Source organism: Pseudorca crassidens, chromosome 16 (assembly GCF_039906515.1).
Source record: "Pseudorca crassidens isolate mPseCra1 chromosome 16, mPseCra1.hap1, whole genome shotgun sequence".
In the NCBI taxonomy this organism is placed as follows: domain Eukaryota; kingdom Metazoa; phylum Chordata; class Mammalia; order Artiodactyla; family Delphinidae; genus Pseudorca; species Pseudorca crassidens.
In genome coordinates, this window is record NC_090311.1 from 32,911,596 (window position 1) to 32,932,044 (window position 20,449).

At 42.3% G+C, this 20,449-nt stretch overlaps 1 protein-coding gene and 1 long non-coding RNA gene across 4 annotated transcripts in view; one reads left to right on the top strand and one right to left on the bottom strand.

The window, feature by feature from the left end:
• Positions 1-5,168, bottom strand: part of PLCE1 (phospholipase C epsilon 1) — a 318,708-nt gene extending 313,540 nt beyond the window's left edge. For 2 of the 3 annotated variants that reach the window (XM_067709947.1, XM_067709945.1), the window contains exon 1: positions 5,021-5,165. The gene's annotated coding sequence lies outside the window, so the exon portion shown is untranslated. Of the gene's footprint in view, positions 1-5,020 lie in introns of all 3 variants that reach the window. The other variant, XM_067709948.1, reaches the window with a different exon arrangement.
• Positions 5,169-5,690: 522 nt separating this feature from the next.
• On the top strand, positions 5,691-12,642 carry LOC137208433 (uncharacterized). Its single transcript, XR_010935633.1, has 3 exons — positions 5,691-5,791; positions 6,613-6,827; positions 12,077-12,642. It is a non-coding gene; the product is annotated as an uncharacterized lncRNA (long non-coding RNA).
• Positions 12,643-20,449: the final 7,807 nt, after the last annotated feature.

The following is a 20,449-nucleotide window of genomic DNA, read 5'->3' on the forward strand; positions in this document are numbered from 1 at the left end:
GTGGCCAGTACTGTCAGCCTTAGCAGACAGAAATGCCTGCTTTGGGGAGTCATGTGGGTAACAATTAAGAGTCCCAGACTATGTGGATTCACATCCCAGCTCTACCCGGTACTAGCTGTGTAACCTTGGGTAAGTTACCTAACTTCTCAGTGCCTGAGTTTCGTCTTCTGTGATACGCAGATAATAAAAGTAAGAGAACTGCTGTGAGGATGACAGGTTAATACACACAAAGTAGTTAGAACTGTACCTAGCAAAGTTCAAACTAAATGCTAGCTATTACCGTTCTCTCATTTTGACAGCTTTCATTTCCCTCCTTACCACTTTCTGTTTTCTCTTCCATACTCTATTAGTTCCCTATTGCTGCTGTGACAAATTGCCACAAATGTAGTGGCTTAAACAATACACATTTGTTATCTTACAGTTCTGGAGGCCAGAAGTCTAAAATGGGTTGGCAGGGCTGACTTCCTTCTGGAGGCTCTAGGGAAGAATCTGTTTTCTTGCCTTTTCCAGCTCCTAGAGGCAGCCTGCATTCCTCGGCTCCTGACCCCTTCCTTACATTACCCCTACCTCCTGCTAGGGACTCTGATCCTCTTGTCTCCCTCTCATAAGGACCCCCTTGATTACACTGAGCCCACCCAGGTAATCCAGGATAACCCCTCATCTCAAAATCTTTCATTTAATCACATCTGTGAAGTTCCTTTTGACGTGTTAAGTAACATATTTACAGGTTCCAGGGATTAAAACTTAGACAACTTTGGGGGACCACTGGCATTATTCAACCTACCACACGTCTTTCCAAAGCCTAAAGTTGCATACTGGCAAGACTTAGGTAGGTCCAGAGGGAAAAGACAATATCAGTAGCTAACGTTTTGAGCGCTATGTGCCTGGCACTATGCAAAGTGCTTTAGTGCATTCTCTTACTTGGGCCTCAGAGCAACCCCGTAAAATTACTACCTTACAGAAAGGTTAACTTCTTGTCTAAGGTTGTACAACTAGTAGATGGCAAAGCTTATGTAAAACTAGGTAAATTTGACTCTAGAGCCCTTGTACTTGACCAAGAGTGCCTTGTCCCTACACCTTAAGCTATTATAACTGGAGTCACCATGACCACTAGGGGCCTTGGAGACTATGCCACGAGAGGTACACATGCTCAGGGGACACAGGCACATAGGGGTCCTGCAGAGTCCATGCTGTAAGGTCCACACAGATGGTGGAGCCTTCAGAACATCTTCTTACACTCAAAGGAGAAAGCCTGGGGTTACTAAAGAGTTTCTTCAAATGCAGATTTGGACCAAAAAGCCAAGAAGGGACCAGTTGGAGAGAGAAAGTGAGAAGTCCATTCCTGACCCCAGACCAGCCCTGCAGTTCTAATCAACCTCCCAGAAGAAGAGAGAACCTCACAGTCTTCCCTGGAAAGACTTCCAACTCAGAAGACCCAGATCCAGATTGATCCAGATCCTCTGAAACCCTACCAGGAAGTTTCAGAACCCCAGCTACTAACCAATTTAGCTATAGTCCTATCTGAAACTTTCTAATGAGGCAAGTTAAAGCTATTTGGATTCACTCAGCAGAAAAAGGGCCAGTCATTTGTTTTGGGTAATGAGCCCAGAGGTTGTTTCACGAAAGCACAATGGTCAAGGGAACGGAGTCTGGAGCCGGGCTGCTCTGACTGAATCCCGGCCCTGGCACTTTCTTGCTCTGATTTCAAGCAAGTTACATGACCTTTTAGTTTCTCAGTTTTCCCATCTTCAAAAGGGGCATAGTAAGGGAGATCCATATGTCCTTATCCAAAATCAGAAGGTTTCTGGCTTTCGTAATGGTAAAACAGTACATGTGCCATATATTAAATAATGCTATAGGTGGGATCTGCAGCAAACATGTCCAATTGTTTCTGAAATTAAAATGTATAAATGTTCTTACCAGGTGAGAAAAATAAAGACCATAATAACCTCATGACCAAATTTTGTAGCCAAACTTATGAAAACCACAGTTTTGAGAGTTGTTGGTTTTTTTTCTTTGTTTGTTTGTTTTAACTTTGGAATTGCAGGTAAGGGATAACAGGTCTCTGGCATTTACCACCTAATGTTGTTAGGATTAAATGAAGTAACAGATGTAAAGTGCTTAGAACGTTGCCTGGCACGTAGTAAGCACTATATAAGTGTTAGCAACAACAACTACTATTATTATTCTCACCTAAATAGACTTGGTAGGGGACTATGAACAGGAAATTGTTAATTTATGACTAAATTTGATTTATAAATTAGTACACTGGAGAGTAACAGTCATTAATCCTTTAGAACAATATCCCAGGGCAGATTTCTGAGATGATGGAAATGTTATATATCTTCCTTGTCCAGTACGGTAGCAACTAGCAACATGTAACAATCACTTGAAATGGGACTAATTTCATTTAATTCTAACTAACTTAAATTTAAATGCAAATAGCCCTATGTGGCTTGTGGCTACCCTACTGGACAGAGGGCCGAGTTCCAATCTGGCTCATGAAAACCTATTTAAGCCACAACACAGATGAATTACAGCATTAATAAAAACAAGCCTGAGTTCTATACCATGGGAGCAGAGAAGACCCCATGATGCTGAAGAGAGTTTTCTCTTCCTTTCTAGGCCCCATAGTTGGCCCATGGCAAAGTGCATCTTTGATATATTCTTCTTTCTCTACTCCCCAGTTCCCCATCTCCAACTCTCCTCTTGGGGACCCCCACATAATTGGGCCACATGCTTCCCTAAGCCCCCCCCATCAATACCTCCCAGCCCTTCTACAGCAGTATCATGCTCCCCAGCCACCTGCCTTCCCTCTCCTAACCAAATTCCCACTTGCTCAATGCCAAGATCTCAACCAAGTATCCAGAGGAAAGTAACTTGATCAAACAAATCCACACTCTAAGCAGTTACTGCTTTTTCTCACCTCTTCCCTACTACTCCTTCTGAATCCGAAGCTCTAAATTGTTGTGCTCCCCTGGACCCCTTCTCCCCACAGCAGAGGGAGCCCAAGCAGAGAAAGAAGGAGTCCAGACCGAAGCAGTTGTTGTCCTCTACAGGCCGATTGCCAGCCAGGTGTGTGGAAGGCAGGCACTGCCAACACACATGTGCACAGCAGCCTCGCTCCCTGCAAATATCTCCTCTTGCCCAGGAAGGGCAAGCATTCCCTGCTCTCTGCTTTAGAAAACAGCAAGCACAATTCTTTTCAATTTTCCTTTATTCATTTAAAAATTTGTAGGTAACAAATTGCACATCAAATGAATTGTTTAAAATACACGACAAAAGCCCAGGGAAGACTGTGATTAAGAACAGTTGCAAATACAAAAAGAAAACCAACCACCTTCATCGGAATCTAGCTTCACCACAATGCACTGGAGCATGGAAATTTTAATGACACAGGTCAACCTTGGAGTACATCCAAGGAGCTTATGTTACTATAAGGACTGGAAGACTGTCCCTCCAGCTCTTACTTGATCCCCAGGCTTGGACCAAAGATGATTATTATGCATGGCTCCTAGGTATAAGGAAAATTTTCCCTGTGGGGCTGTAAATGGAGGACAATTTGAATGGTAAACATTATGTTCTTCTCTGAATCCTTTTGGTTATATTATCTCCTTTTCCAAAGTAGAGATTTGTATTGAAGAAACAAAGTCGTAACACTATTTCTAGAGGGCCTTCTAGGCGCAAGCTCTGTGCCAAGAAAGCCACAGTTAATTCCTTCAGTAGGGAAAATGAAACATCTACATAAATAACTCTCAAAGAACGCTGAGAGAAGAAAGGCTAGGGAGGTATTCAATAAAATGCTGCAGGCATCAGAGCTGGAGAATGTCGACTATTTGGGGCTGGGGTATCAGGGAAGGTCTCACAGCAGCAACAAAGACTTAGCTTGAAGGATGGTTAGGATTTAGAGTGGTAAAATGGAGCAGGAAGGGCACTCAGGAAGAGCAAAGGATGTTCTAGAAGACAGCATCATCAGGCATCCTTCAGCAACTATCCACGAAGACATGGCTACATACAGCATCCAGAGATAGTCCGCCACCCCTTCACCCCCAATGCCACCTGGCCCTGTAAGGGCATCTACAGGGTCACCTGCATCCACCTCCCAAGACAGGCTCTCAAAAATTCTTCCTGGTGGGGTGCAGCACTCTTGGCCTCGGCTGCGTCCATTCTGCGGCAGTGGCTCCACCCTATCCCTACCAGGGCTTCCTACCAGAAACACAAGGAAATTCACTAATCCTGCAGAGATCTAAATGACCTACTGGCAAATTCTGCATGATGAAACTAAAATTAAGAACCATGTGGAAATAAAACTTTTCCATCAAGTGAATCCTACTTGACATCTATTGAGGGAGCTCCCTCTTTAAAATGAGGCTGCTAAAAATCTTTGAATGATGGATCTTACACTGAATAATTAGTTGAGTCAGTTGAACCAAGTGTTCTCATGGCTTAAATACCAGGCAAGATGTGCGGGGGGAACCGTAAATTTACACTGTGCATTTAACATTAGACACAAGAAAGACTTTTCCTTCTAGGTTATTCATTATCACAGCATTAGAGGACTTTAAGAAAAAAGACGTAGCCATTCTAGTTACCAGTGAAAGTGAGACCAGGTCCAATATTACATTTTCTAGGACCTGATGTAGCTAATCGCTCCAGGAACAATCTCTTGAGCACTTTCCGTGAAATACTGGCGGCTAGGGGGCCGCCTCAGCAAGAGCTTATACTTTTACTTCTTTGTACTGCACACACAAAATGCAGTGGAGACCCGAGGCAAACATTTGAAGGGGCGAAGGAAGCACTTAACAGGGTATCCTCCAGCCCATGTGAGGGCTGGCCCGCGCCCCCTAGAGAGTCGCCTGCCTCAGTTCTCCCCTGGGGAGGGGCGTAGCTACCTGTACTCCCGCCAGGTACGCGGAGTGAGGCTGCTGCCCCTGGCCGGATCTACTGGATTCAGAGATTAAAAGCCCATCTCTCCCCTTCTCCAAGCCTGAGGAACCGAGCCACAGAAACACCTCCTCACCTTTCCTCTTCAGGCCGGTCGCGCCGGAGTCCCCAAGTGCAGCGTCCCTCTGGGACGCGCCTGTCGCTGGCGGCGTCGGGTGTCCTCGCTACCGTGTGTCAGCGGCGGAGCGGACGACAGGAGCGCGCAGAGCCGGGCAAGTGCCCAGGAGGCAGAGCCCGGGGCGCGCCGCCCGCCGCCGCCGCCGCCGCCGCCGCCGCCGCGCCCACCCGGTCCCGCGTCGTCGTGTGCGCCCCCGCCCGGCGCCGCTCCTTCGCTCCGCGCCCGCAGAGCTCTGCAAGCTGCCCGGACGGCGACGCGGGCGGCAGCGGAGCCCCCGCCCTGGGCCGGGCTTTCCCAGAACTCGCCCGCCCCGGGTGAGAGGCCACGAGCGCCACCGCGGGCCGCCGGGCGGCCGGGGGCGCGGCCTGAGCTGGCCCCGCCCCCGGGCGCGGGCCGCGCTGAGAAGGCAGGCGCGAGGGGCGGACCCGCCGCCACCCACGCCCCGGCCGCCACCCACGCCCCGGCCGCCGGCTTCGCGAACCCAGCCCGGCCCCGGCCTCGGCCCGGACTTCAGCCTCGGCCCCCGGGGGCTGCCCAACGCCCGGGGAGCCGCAGCGGGAGCTGGCGAGAGCGCAGCGGGGTTGCCCGGCTCCGACTGGAGGTGGGGAACTCGGTCCACCTCAGGCCGCGGGAATTTAGTCTCACACTTTCCGCCAGGGACCGTCCGTGCTCGACACACACGGAAACCGAGGCTCTTGGAGGTTAAATTACTTGACCAAGGTTACTCTGGTAAGGGCAGCACCAAGTCACCAATCTGTTCGGTCATTCATCATTCAGATAGTTACTGTTGTGTGTGGCGCCGTGCAGTGCCAGGCTCAGGAGATACCCCTTTGACGGCTAATAGTGACCGTCCAAATAGTGACATCCAGGTCTGTGGACTCCAAATCTAGTGGCTTTCGCTGCTGAAGCAAACAAGAGCTGTTCAGCGCTGCCGGAAACTGCAGGCTCCGCACGGAGCCTTACGTAGCCGTCGAGGTGGTTTTTGTACCCAACTGGCAGTCAGGAGAGCCAGGCACCTGAGGAAAATCGAAATATCATCCCCCTCCCTTTTCCCTAAACCCCCCTCCCTCTTTACCTATTTTAATGGACTAACTTGTTGCATAGGTTTCACCCTTCCTCTTGTATTCAATCAGGACCAATTCCGGGGGCCCCTAGCCCTCCCGTCTGTCCACTCCTTGGAGTGAAGCATCCCTCACAACACAGCCATATTATTCTTCCTCTTCTACAGCTTTAATCTGTGCAGAAACCTTCACTGGCTCCCTGCTGCCTTCCAGACTAACTCCCCACGACTGTAGGAACCCAACATGGCCTGGTTATTAGGAACCACCCAACAGGATGCTTCTCCCACTCTGAGCCTCTACCTGGACCATGACAACCACCTCCCACACCCTTTTCTCCTGCTCAAGTATGACCCTTTCTTTCAGGTCACTGTTAAAAGTGGCCTCCCCTCCTTTGAGCCTCAAGGCGCAGGAGGGGCACCAAAGAATTCTGCCTGTAAGAAAATACGCCAGCCTGGTCCTTCAACTGTTTTGCTGTTTTCTCACCACTAGGATTTTCCTGAAAATCAACGTTACCTCCTTCCTTGAGAGCCGGTTTTAGAAAGCTGTCTGCAGAAGCCTCTGAGGAGACTCTGTTCATGAAAAGCTTGAGACCTTAGCCCTAGAGGACTAGGGAGTAGTCATTTACTCTGACCCATTGCTCGCACGGTCCTGGACAGGTGAATGGAGGAGCCAGGAAAAAGGAAGCATTACTGACACTAAACAAGGTAGGCTATTTATTGAATATACAGTTGTGTATTATGGTCCTATAATGCATTTAATGAATTAGTAATATCAAACATCATTAATCACCTGGAGCCCTCAAAGACTTGTTTTGTGTTGTTAATTAGGCACATGGGAATTAGGCTTGCAAACTGGTGGATGCACAAGCAGTTAACATTGAATCCTCCAAATGAGTCACTGCACCATTAGTAACCAAGGAAGGTCTAGGTCCGTTAGGCAGGAAAGTTATCTGAGTGTGATAATCAGTATCAACTATCCCTGGAATAGGGAGCCGTCCCCAATTTTTTGCAAAGAGAGCAGGTCCAGATCAATGTCCTTTGCTTGCCCCCCTCAATCCCTCTCTAAATGAGACTGGAGGGAGCCATGTCCCTGAGGCTGCCTCACCGCATTGGAATGTCTGAGCTAACAGTGCTTCCAGAGGGTTCATTGCTCCTCTGAACAGCACTGCCCAGACTTTCTGGAGATTTTAATTCACTCCCCAACCTCGCCAACAGTTGCACACAAGGTGCCTTTTTTACACCCTGCTCTCTGTTCAGTGAAACACAGAGACCATCTCAGGGGGACAATGGCTCCATTCAAGACTTTTTCAAAAGTACAGCGTATAACCTCCACACTATGGGTTGCTGCCAGCTATTATCTGAAAGAAGAAAGACGGTCAGATAAAGTGCTTGTGAATTGGGGGAGCACTGGACAGTTTCCATGGAAAATTCAGCTTCAGTAAACTAAGTTATGCATCTTTGTATACAAGACCATTTTGCATAGTCAAAAACAACAACAAAAACAAAAGTCCCAAGAAATAATGCTGTGGAAGCTATTTAAATGTAGTGCATCTTTGTTTGACATTTCAGAAGAAAGCACACATCTCTTTTGAACTTGTTACATAATGGTCTCCATTTGATGGAAATTGATTTAAGTTGTAAACATTGGGACTAGGGAACTTAAGTCGTAAAATCATTTTAAGAAATGGAATCACGTCCCTACTTTCTTCCTCTCACATCCTGTAATTTTTGTGATTGGTGGGGGGTGTCTCTGACTTCATGGTTGTTGCTGCCAGTGGGAGGCCCCACACCCCCTACTGCACATACTGCAGAAAGAAAGATTGGCCCTTTGCCACACTCAACAAGCCAGCCATCAGTTAACCCATTTATAAACAAACCTTAAGGTTGGGAACTGAGTAGTCAGCACAGGCACCATTGACAAATTTATTGATCTTTGTTCAACGGTAGCTAGTTGCTAAGCAGAGGAATTTGCCAGCAGACTTCTGGGTAGCCTTGGAAGCCAAGGAAGAGCTGAAGGAACAAGGCAGCCCTGAGTTTAGGAGTTGCCATTTCCTCTCATTTGAAGTCAGTGTATCAGATTATACAGGGTTTACCAGCTGTGTTCACATAGGCTAGTGAGTTCAGATAGTGGGGACAGAGCCCAGAGTTATCTCATATGTGAGGGTAGAAGTACTAAGGCAGTTCGAGGTTGGTGAAAAATACCAGTGTTAACTGTTAGAGCAGCAGGTAGCTCTACTTCTGTTGGGTGGTAGGAATGTGGGTGAAGGAGATCTGTCTCTCAACACAGCTGGTATTAGGGGCACAGACTGATGTGGGTCCACTTGAGTTGATAGCCTCAATACACCTCCCAGGTGTGAGCCCCTGAGCAAGTTACTTACCTCTCCGTGCCTCGTTTTCCTCATCTGTAAACTATATCTGCCCTTCATGGTGGTTGTGAGCAGTGAGTTAGTCTATGTGAAGCACTTAGATTAAAGAAATACAACTCAGAACTCTATTTTCATTTATATTTACAGTATTTAAAAACTGTGATCTCCTTTGAATATTGCAAATATCTTGTTAGTGTTTTGACAGAAAGTCCATCCATCTTTTTCCCTTGAAACATTCTGGAATCTCACTGTAATATCTGGTTCAGTTGCTATCAGCAAAAGGCAGGTGTAGCTCAAATCATCTCAAGGAACCATAACTAAAAATTATAAAAGCACAATTAAAAAAGTTTTAACTGTACTAGAATCCCAAAGCATAGACATTGGAGCTTGAGACTTCTCTAGATGTAGGTTTTAAAGTTTCATGTTGTTCTAAGTGGCCAAAATGTTGAAGAGGAAAAGAACTCTGGTATGATCATGGAACTCAAAGGAAAATAATATTCGCTTGAAAAACATCATGTTTTCTTCAAGCTTTGCTGGAGCTAGTCTGCTAGGAAAATGGCCATGGCTCCTGGGTGATCCCAAGTGCTGTGAGTTGTCCGTAGATTGGACTGGTCACCAGTGGAGGGTGGATGACATGAAGGCAGGTTTGCATAGGCTAATTTGTTCACTGATTATTTAACTGTTGGTGCTGATTAGCTCTACAAGCCCCGAACAAGCTCATTCTTTGGTTTCTCTGCCACTTCTCCTTCGCTAGTGTTAGCATGTTACTATCTGCTAGCTTTCCCAGATCCTTTTATTAACAATTATCATCCTCAACCACTCCTTATGCCAGAAAATGATAACAGCAGCTGCAATTGAGTGCTTACCATTGTGCTGTTCTTTTATTCTTTTATGCAAAAAATATGTATTGAGCACCTACTATGTGCCAAGCATTGTTCTAGGTACCAGAAATACAGCAGTGAACACAACAGTCAACAAAGTCCCTGCCTTCATAGTGCTTATATTCTGGTAGGCATAGATAGATAATGAGCTATGTAAAAGTAAAGCATATAGTATAGTAGAAGGTGATAAATGCTTGAGGAAAGTAAAGCAAGAAAGGAAGACAGGGAGTGCTGCAGGGCTTGGGGATGATCGCAATTTTAAATACAATGTCCCAGGTAGGACTTCATTGAGAGGTAACAATGGAGTAAAGGCTATAAGAGGTGAGGGAGGGTGGAAGACACTGCTTATTTCCCTCCAATATCCGTTCTCCATTGTTTCTTTTACCTATAAAACAATTCCCACCTACCCTGTTTTGTCTGGGCCCATGATTGCCCACTACTTTCCCAACCTCCCTTGCATCTAGGCTAAGTTCATGGCTAAGTTTCATCCAATGACATATGAACAGAAAGTCAGCAGGCAACATCCAGTAATGTCCTTAGAGCTGAGGCTGCTTGCCTCTGATTTCTTTTCTCCCTTCCCATTATTTGAGAATTGGCAAGGTCTGAGGCAACTGTCTTGGCCCAGAGATGGAAGCCCTATGCAGAGAAAGCAGAGGTACCACAGCAGCTTGGACCACTCACTTTGGGACTGTTATGTGAAGTCAAGGGAGGCTTTTTTTCAGATGGGAGAAATAATAGCATGTTCCTGTGTTGAAAGGATTGACCCATGAGAGAGAGAAAAATGGGTGATACAGAAGAAAGAGGCAAGTATTTCTGTAAAAATGTCGTTGAGTGAGTGAGAGGGGATGGGGTCTAGTGCGCAAGTCAATGGGCTGGGCTTGGACAGGAGCACAGTTCATTTACAGAAACAGGAGAAGAGACAGATTATATTTTCCAAAAGTGGCCACGGCAATATTTCCAGGCCCACATACTTTTCCAGAACTTTGCCACTGATAACAGGTGGAGTCGAATTCCCCTTCTTGTGAGTATGGGGCAGCCCCAGTGGCTCACCCACTTATTCAATAGAAAGTGGTAGAAGTGATGCTACCTGGCTACAGTGGCTATGTCACAAAAGTTGAGACAGCTTCTGGAACTCTGATACTAGGAATGCAGATGCCATGTTGTGAGGAAGCTCAGGCCACATGAAAGGGTTATGTGTAATGTTCCAGCTGATGATTGCAGCTTAGGATCCCAACTGACAGCCTGCATCAACCCTGGACATAGGAGTGAGTGTGTCTTCTGGGGGTTCTAGGCCCCAGCCTTCAAGGCATCCCAGTGATGGCAAGCAGAACAGACAAAAGCTATTCCTGAGAAGCCTTACCCAAATTGCAGGTTTGGGAGCAAAATAAATGTCAGTTTTTTAAGCCACAAGCTTTGGGGTAACTTTTTAATATAGATTTAGTAGATGAAACAATAGGTATGGAAGCTAGGAGGTGAGTAGAGTTGGTAGAAGCTTATGAAAGTTTTCTTCAATAAAGTGGTAAACAGTGTTATCAGGTGAGAGTAAATAGGGTATTTTGAGAGAGAATATAGTTCTGAACAGATAGTTTGAGAGAGAATATCTGAAATACTCATTTAGAAAAGTGGGAGAGTCAATGAAATAGGGAAATATAATGCCAGGTATTGTGTCCAATTGTGGTCACAAATGTAATGTGAGCCCAGTCGTTATGATTGTACATTTTTCTTTGGACAGATTTATGGGTGTGTGGGAAGAAAAAATGGAGAACTGAATTTAGCAAGGGTTATTACCCAAAGAAGAAAGAAGCAAGGACTTAGGATACACGCAAGGGAGTGTTTATAATGATCAACCATAAAGTTAAGCCAGGAAAGGAGGAAAGGAGAATCAGTGAGGATGAAGGCTTACCATGCACTGTGCTCAGTGCTTTCTATACAATATATCTTGTATTTATCTTCACCAAAAACATATGAGTAGACACTAATATTGTTTCCATTTTAGAGATAATGAAAACTAAAGCTCAGAGAGGTTAAGCAGTTTGCTCAAGGTTACACAAATATCTAGATTTGAACTCATACAGTCTGGTTGCTAAGCCATACTCTTACCCCAGCCTTCCTAAGATACCCGAATTAGTTCCTTCCGCACTGAGCCCACCTTGCTCACCCCAGCACCACGTCATCCCTGAAGTCCTCTGCAGTGAAGACTACCTTTTCTTCCCTAGTTAACAGGGCAGAAGGAAGAAGGGCTTGTTAATTCCTACCACCCTCTCCCCACCACTTAAACCACTCCCGCTTTTCCCAGTGCCTTCCCTCAACAGTCTTCTTTCAAAATTTATGCCACTGGCATGTTCCAGTTTCTTTCCATCTTCACCAAAGCCTTCTATCTACCCTTCCTCTCCAGCCTGTTTCTGGTATTATCCTAGAGGATTCCACATCCATGCTCCCTTCCAATACTGAGAGCACATGTGCTCTCCATGAGAGCAGGGCCATGTGCACACGACATCCCAGCATGGAAAACCATAGCTGAAAAATGCTAGTTCTCAGCAAATCTAGGAACCTCCTTGCCTCATTGCTTTCCAGAGCTACTCAAACTCAGCTGTTGGCAAGCAATGTCACACCTCCAAAGTCTCACCTCTGAAATTCCCTTCTCTGATCACAGTTTTCTCTTCTGTTATTAGGCTGACACTTCTTTTTCTTCATTCTCATTTTCCAGAAGCAGCTTCTCACCCTATGCTATCTACCTCACCCTGACAAAGATGTTGTGAGCAGTGTATGCAGTAAAGTCTCCATCAGCCAGAGCTCTGCATGTCTACAGTGTGTTCCACATCTGCCCTCCTGAGCAACTGTACTTTCTCTAAAGTCCGTATTGCTCTTCTGATTCCTCTCCTTTTCTCGCCTTTCCTCCTACTCTCCCAGCCCTTCCAATATCCTTTTGGTCTCTTCTCTTTTCTCTCAATCACTGTCCCTCCCACTAACATGGCTTATTCTTGTGACTTGTTTTTATAACAATTCTCTAGGCCTGATTTTATTCATTACTTTAGTATAGATTTTACTAATATGATGGAAAAAGCTAAGAAACAAAGTCTAAATTACTTTTTATAACATTTGCAATCTGCACATAGAGAATATATCTCCTCTTCCAAGTTGCATGGACATTTACCAGAATGGGTCAAGAAAATCTCAAGAAATTCAGGCTATATTCTCTGGCTAAAATGCAAGAAAACTAGAAATTAATATTAAATATTTTAAACGAAAAAGCATCAACTGCTCAACAATTTAAACGTGTTCTTCTAAGTAATGATTGGGTCACAAAAGAAATCCAAACAATAATTATAGATTTCTTGGAACATGACAAAAATGAGAATATTACATAATCTAAATTTATGAGATGTGGCTAAAGCAATAATTAGAGGCAAATGTGCATCTTTAAATGTTTTTTTATTATTAAACAAGAAAGTGTAAAAATATATGAACTGAACATTCAGATTTTTAAAAATACCAAAGACAAGTCCAAGAAAATAAAATTAAAAAGATAGTAACAATGAAAGCCTACTCAACTAGAAGAAAAATCAAAGAGCTGGTTCTTTGGAAAACATAAAATGCCTTCGAGGGGAGCGTTAAAAAAGAGTAACAGTTCTGGAAAACATAATCAAGAACAAAAACACTGGGACTTCCCTGGTGGTCTGGTGGCTGGGGCTCCGTGCTCCCAGTTCAGGGAACTGGATCCCACGTACCGCAACTAAAGATTCCGCATGCCATAGGAAGATGCCACATGCGGCAGTGAGGATCCCGTGTGCAACAACTGAGACCCATCGCAGCCAAATAAATATTGAAAAAAAAAAAAAACTAGCAAAATTATAAAAGGGAAATAGAACACTATAATAAAGGTGTGACACTTTCAATTATAAAAGAATACTATGATAAAGTTTAAGCTAATCAATTTTTTAAAATCTACATGAAATTGATAATATTCTGAGAAACTCTATTACCACAATTGATCCAAGAAGGAGGAAAGTCTGTATTTCCTTTGGAACACCATTGCTGGGTTTGGGGAATTTTGGGTTTAAGGAATTCTTCCTTACAGTTCTTGTTTTTCCAAGTTATTAGCCATAAACCATGTTTGCTCAGCCTCCTTTGCAGCTGGGACAGTGACATGTTACCTAGCATCATCAGCCAGGCATGTGTGTGTGAGACTTAGATTCAAAAGTGAACAATTTGAAGGAGGAAGGTCTATAGAGAATACATTTTGCTAGCAAGAATGAGAGCAGAGAAACCCAGCTTTCTGGGGTGTCTGTAAAGCTGTATTCTTGGTGCCAAGGTGGCTTTAGTGCTGGTAGCAGATGGAATTCCAGAAAAGTTGAGTTCCTGGCAGTAGTGCTAACTTATAGCCTCCAGTGCCTGGGGAATTATTTGGGGCATTATTCTTGGAAGCCTAGCTTTGAGGCTGACTCTCCAGCTCTCAACAATTCTGTGAGCTGCTCAGATTCCTTTTGGTAAATTGCTTTCCTGCCTAAGTTAGTTTCTGTTACTTGTAACTGAGAATCCTGACTGACCCAATAACCAGTGAAAAATAGGAAGGTAGTTAATTGATTAAATATTTACTGAGTGACTTTTAAGGTAGGGATTGTGTAAGATACTAGGAAAATGACAGTGACTGGGAAGGACTGACATAATCTCTACCATCATAAAGTTGATAATTTAATGGAGTACTTAACAATGAATCCTCACCAAAGAAAGATTTAGCATGGTATTTTCAAAGTGTTTTTACCCAATACTAGTTCATCAATAAAGAGGGGCTCTGTGGCCAAACACATTTTAAAGTGCTGGAGGCTTACAATTCACATTGACATACTGAAGATTATGAGAAGTCCCAGATAAATAACTATTTAACTCTGTTTAACCCAGAGATTCCCTAATTTATAAAAATTGCACAGAACTCTTGCTGTGCAGTGCTGCCCATGGGCCAGATAATTTTAACTATCGGTTCTTACAAACTTTCAGTAGACATAATCAAATGCTCATAAAATATTTTCCAAAGCAAAGAAAATATCATGAAATATCACTTATAAGCCTAGACATGAAAAATCCTAAATAAAATATAATTAAATCAAACTCAGCGGCATATTTTGAAATCATCTACTCTGTGCCAGTCGAAATTTATCTCTGGTTCAAAGACACTTGAATATTAGGTAATTTATTAATAAAAGAATGCATGTCAATAAATCAAAGGAACCAAATTATCATCTCAATAAATAACCAAAAGACATTTCATAAAATTAAACACCACTTTCTACCTGATATAAAGTCTTTTTAAAACACATAATAGAAGTGCATGTTCTATGTACTCTACTGTATCTTTCACAAATAACAGCCATCATCACACAATATTCCTTCCTGAAAGACTTAAAGATTAAAGATGCCAGGGCTTCCCTGGTGGCACAGTGGTTAAGAATCTGCCTGCCAATGCAGGGGACATGGGTTCGAGCCCTGGTCTGGGAAGATCCCACATGCCGTGAAGGAACTAAGCTCGTGCGCCACAACTACTGAACCTGCGCTCTAGAGTCTGTGAGCCACAACTACTGAGCCTGCGTGCTACAACTACTGAAGCCCACACGCCTAGAGCCTGTGCTCCACAACAAGAGAAGCCACCACAATGAGAAGCCTGTGCACTGCAACCAAGAGTAGCCCCAGCTCGCTGCAACTAGAGAAAGCCCGCGCGCAGCAATGAAGACCAAATGCAGACATAAATAAATAAATAAATAAATAAAAGATTAAAGATGCCAATTTCTACTATGTTAATATTTAACATTTAACAAAATTCCAATGGAATTTTTAAAAACTTGCTAGAAAATGCTGATGACTGCTGAAACTAAGGTGATTGTCACATTTAATTTCATTATAATATTCTCTCTTCTTTTGTTTAAAATTTTCCATATTAAGAAGTCTTGGGGACTTCCGTGGCAGCCCAGTCGTTAAGACCCTGTGCTCCCAATGCAGGGGGCACAGGTTTGATCCCTGGTTGGGGAACCAAGATCCCGCATGCCACATGGTGTGGCCAAAAAAAAAAAAAAGTTTTTTAAAAAACTTGACTGAAAATTTCCCCAAAAAATCATTAAAAAATGATTAGCTACAAGAATGTTTGAAAAGAAGGACAATGACAGGGTAGCAGAAGTGACATTTCAACACCAGCAGTGACTATTCCCAGGCAGAAGCCACGTGGTAGCAGTGTGTCCAGAGAAAAGCCAGAAGCTGGTCCTAAGCTGACTGTTCCTGTTATGTGAGCTTGGCTGTGTCTTGCCCTCCTTGGTTTCAGCCATTTTCTGAGCCTCATTCTTCAGACTTCCCAGTGATTCTGATATAATACATTACTGTTCCACTTAAACCAGCTAGAGTTGATTTTTGTTCTTTGCACCCAAGAAATCTGATTCAAACAGTTTATAAAAGAAAAAACATACTTCTAAATAATCCATAGGCTAAAGAAAAAATCATAACAGAAATTCTGAAATATTTAAAATTGAATGACCATTAAAAAAACAAGCTACATACCAAATCTTATTGGCTATAACTAAACAATACTGATGGGAAATTTATAACTTTTAAACGCATTTATGAGAAAAGAAGGGTGTGTAATGAATAGTTTAAGCATTCAACACAAGAAACTCATCAGAGAACAGCAGAGGAAACCCCAAAGAAGAAATTGTACATATAAAAGGAATTATTTAAATAGGAAAAACAAAAGCTGGATTTTTGGAAAAGACTAATAAACTAGGTAAACTTCTAGCAAGACTAATTAAGTTAAAAGAAAAGACGTAAATACATAATGTAGAAAAGGTAATAAAGTTTATATTTATTGAGAAGTTACTTAGTGTCAAGTAGAGTCTTCTAAGTACTTGACATGACTCATTTAATCCTCACAACAAGCCTCGAAATGAATACTATTATAATTATTATTTACATAATAGGAAACTAAGGCGCTGAGAGGCTATTTGCTCAAGTTTCATGATCAGTTGAAAAGACCCTAAGCAGAGTCTCTATTCTTCACCATTACTAAGCTAAAGGAGGTGAGCATAACTAGAGTAGAAAGTAAATGAGTACATGACAAGTCTATGGAAAAATTTTATGCCATTAAATTTAAAAAGAATGAAATGGACAATTTTTTTTTCCTTTTTAAAGAAAATTTGTTTATTTAATAGCTATCATAGGCAGTGTGAGTCTTCTACCTTTGTTCTTTTTCAAGGTTGTTTTGGCTATTCTGGGTCCCTGGCATTTCCATAGGAATTTTAAGATCTGTTTTGTCAATTTCTGCAAAAAAAGCAGCTGGAATTTTGATAGGGATTACCTTGAATTTGTAGATCAACTTGAGTTGGTTTGTATCTGTAGATCAGGAACATGGATAAAAATTCAAACAGTGTAAAAAGTAATTTTCTCCCTCATTATCCTCTACCATGCATTTAGGTATCCTCCCAGGGCTGTTCTATGCATATTCAAGCATTTACTTGTAACTTCTTTAAAAAAAAAATTGATAATTTGTGTTATATGTACCTTGACTTTTTCAGCTAACAGTGTCTCTTAAAGATTTTCCCATGATAGTGCATACAGTACTATCCCCTTTATTAACGGTTATACTCCAGTGTGTTCCCATCCCATTATTTACTGATCCAGTCCTCCATTGATGGAAATCTAAGTTGTACCCATCATTTTGCTGGTAGAGAAAGGACTGCAATGAATAGCCTTTTATATATAACATTTCACTCATGTAGGAGTATTATTTCCACAGGAGAAATTGTTAGAAGTTGAATTGCTAGGTTTCAAATTTTTTTAATTAAAAAAGACTGCCAAATTGACCATGATAGGGTTGTAAAGATTAACAGTTCCACTGGCAATGTAGGTGAGTACTCGTTTTCCCACCCCCTCCAACAAAGTGCTTTTCAAACTTCTTGAGGCTCTTCCAACATGGGATTATTGGATTTCCCTGTAGGGTGTTATTTTCTTTGGCACTTTGCCTCCTTTGTGGGAGGTTTGCAGCCTTGGGTGTCTTCTTTAGGAATCTTCCCACACCTGTAGCCTTCCTTGTATTTGGCATCCTTTCTTCATGTGTCTAAGAGATGTCTGAGGCCAATCTTAATTTACTTGTTTTAGATGATGTAATCATTTTCCTGGGTGTCTAAAGGACTATTTGTTTTCTCTGACATCTAACATACAAGAGCCAAGATGACTCTGGGACAGTAAAGGAAGGGATGTACTCTACCAAATACGGAAACTTTATAACTTTTAGACAAAAATATAGGATAATGTCTCTGTGGTTTCAGAGTAGAAAAGGAGTTCTTCAATAAGGTTCTTTAAAAAGTTAAGGAATAAGAGAAAATCAGTAAATTTGGCTTTAACCATATAACCTATATAACCATAGGTATCTTTAACAAAGTTAAAACAAAATCTAAGGACTGAAAGAAAAAAGTTGCAACGTAATAACAGACAAATCATTAGTGTCCTTTAAAGAATGTCTTGAAATCAGTAGAAAAATAGAAAATGGGCAAATGTTATGAACAGGTAATTTATAGAAAAAAATAAACCAAAAGGACAAAAAACATATGATAACACGCTAAACCTCATTTATAATCTAGAAAAAACTAAAACATTTTAAAATGGGATAAGTTTTTACACCAAAAAACTGTCTCAGCTACTTGGCCGAAAGTGTTCTGAAGTCTGGCAAGAACAAATGTTAGAATTAGAGGCCATGGAGATTTGTACACTGTTGCTGAGAGTGTAAATCAGTACAACCTCTTTCAAGAGTCACTAGACAATATCTAGTGAAGTTGAAGGTCCTTACACTACAAATTCCAGTTCCACATCTGTGTCTATACATAGAGGAATTTCTGCACATATACATAAAGAGACATACTATAATTTCTTTGCAGCCTTGTTGTTAATTGCCAAAATAAATTGAAACAAGCCTGAATATCTGTCTATTGGTGAATGCAGTAATGTGTTTGTTTTTTGTTTTGTTTTTGTTTGTTTTTGAAAGAATGCTATACTATAGTATAAGTGTAAATTAGATTGTGAGTATAAACATAGATATATCTCAAAAATATAATTTTGCATGAAAAAGAAGAATTACAGAATGACCTTTACAGTATGATAGCATTGCTGTAAATTTTAAAAACAAACAAAATAAGATTATATCTGCTTTATGGGTACATGTGAAATGCAAGTGTTACAAACAGGGACAAGATGTGTACACATGAACTTCATGACAGGGATTTGCCTCTAGACAGGTAAGAAAATGAAAGAGAAGGGTATAAAAATCAATTAAATTACATCTATAATGTTTTTGGCTTTAAAAAATATCTGAAGCTTGACTTTATTAAAATTAAAAACTTCTGCTCTGCAAAATACACTGTCAAGATGTTGAGAAGACAAACCACAGACTGGGAGAAAATATTCTCAAAAGATACATCTGATAAGGGACTATTATCCAAAACATACAAAGAATTTTTAAAACTCAACAATAAGAAATGAACAACCCAATTGAAAAATAGGCAAAAGACCTGAACAGACACCTCACCAAAGCAGAAATACAGTTGGCAAGTAAGTTTATGAAAAGATGTTCAACGTCATGTATCATTAGGGAATTATGAATTAAAACAACAATGAGATACCACTACCTACCTATTAGAGTAGCTAAAATCCCAAACATTGGCAGTACCATATGTTGATAGAGGATGTGGAGGAATGGGAACTCTCAAGCATTCCTGGTAGGGATGCAAAATGGTACAGCCACTTTGGAAGATAGTTTGGCAGTTTCTTATAAAACTAAGCATACTCTTAGCATACAATACAGGAACTGGACTCCTTGGTACATACCAAAATGAAATGAGAACTTAAGTCCACGTAAAAACCTGCACATCAGTGTTTATAGAAACTTTATTCATAGTTGCCAAAACTTGGAAACAGCCATGATATTTTTTAGTAAGTGAATGAATGAATTAACCTGTGGTATATTCAGACAATGAAATATTTTTAGTGCTAAAAAGAAATGAACCATCAAGCCATGAAAAGACATAGAGGAGGGCTTCCCTGGTGGCGCAGTGGTTGAGAGTCCGCCTGCCGATGCAGGGGACGTGGGTTTGAGCCCTGGTCTGGGAAGACCCTACATGCCGCAGAGCAGTTAAGCCAGTGCACCACAGCTACTGAGCCTGCACTCTAGAGCCCGCACGCCACAACTACTGAGCCCGTGTGCCCGCCTGTGTGCCCCAACTACTGAAGCCCATTCACCTAGAGCCTGTGCTCTGCAACAAGAGAAGTCTTCTCAATGAGAGGCCCATGCACCGCAACGAAGAGTAGCCCCTGCTCTCTGCAACTAGAGAAAAGCCCACGCGCAGCAAAGAAGACCCAACACAGCCAAACAATAAATAAGTAAAAAATAAATTTATTTTAAAAAATAAGAGCAATTGAAGGAATTTGAGTGAATGTTTAAAATATGTAACTATTTTAAACGTTTACATGTTAAAGTATTATGAACAATTAAAAATACAAAAACCAAACTGCAGAGCGAGCAGGTATGATTTTTTTTAATAAATTTATTTATTTATGTTTGGCTGTGTTGGGTCTTCACTGCTGTGTGTGGGCTTTCTCTAGCTGTGGCGAGAGGGGGCTACTCCTCGTTGTGGTGCACGGGCTTCTCATTGTGGTGCATGGGCTTCTCATTGCGGAGCACGGGCTCTAGGTGCACGAGCTTCAGTAGTTGTGGCACATGGGCTCAGTAGTTGTGGCATGCGGGCTCTAGAGCACAGGCTCAGTAGTTGTGGCGCACGGGCTTAGTTGCTCCACAGCATGTGGCATCTTCCTGGACCAGGGCTTGAACCCATGTCCCCTGCGTTGGCAGGCAGATTCTCAACCACTGCGCCACCAGGGAAGCCCCGCAGGTATGATTTTTATAGTCCGAAAATAAAAGCAAAACTGAAGCTATGCAACAAAACCTTAAGTATCTCCCAGTCAGCCTTATGCTGCCTCCTTACCCAATTCATTTCACTGCACAATTTTTTCTAGTCACCAGGCTTAAAATTCCCAGGAATCTTTAACTCCTCAA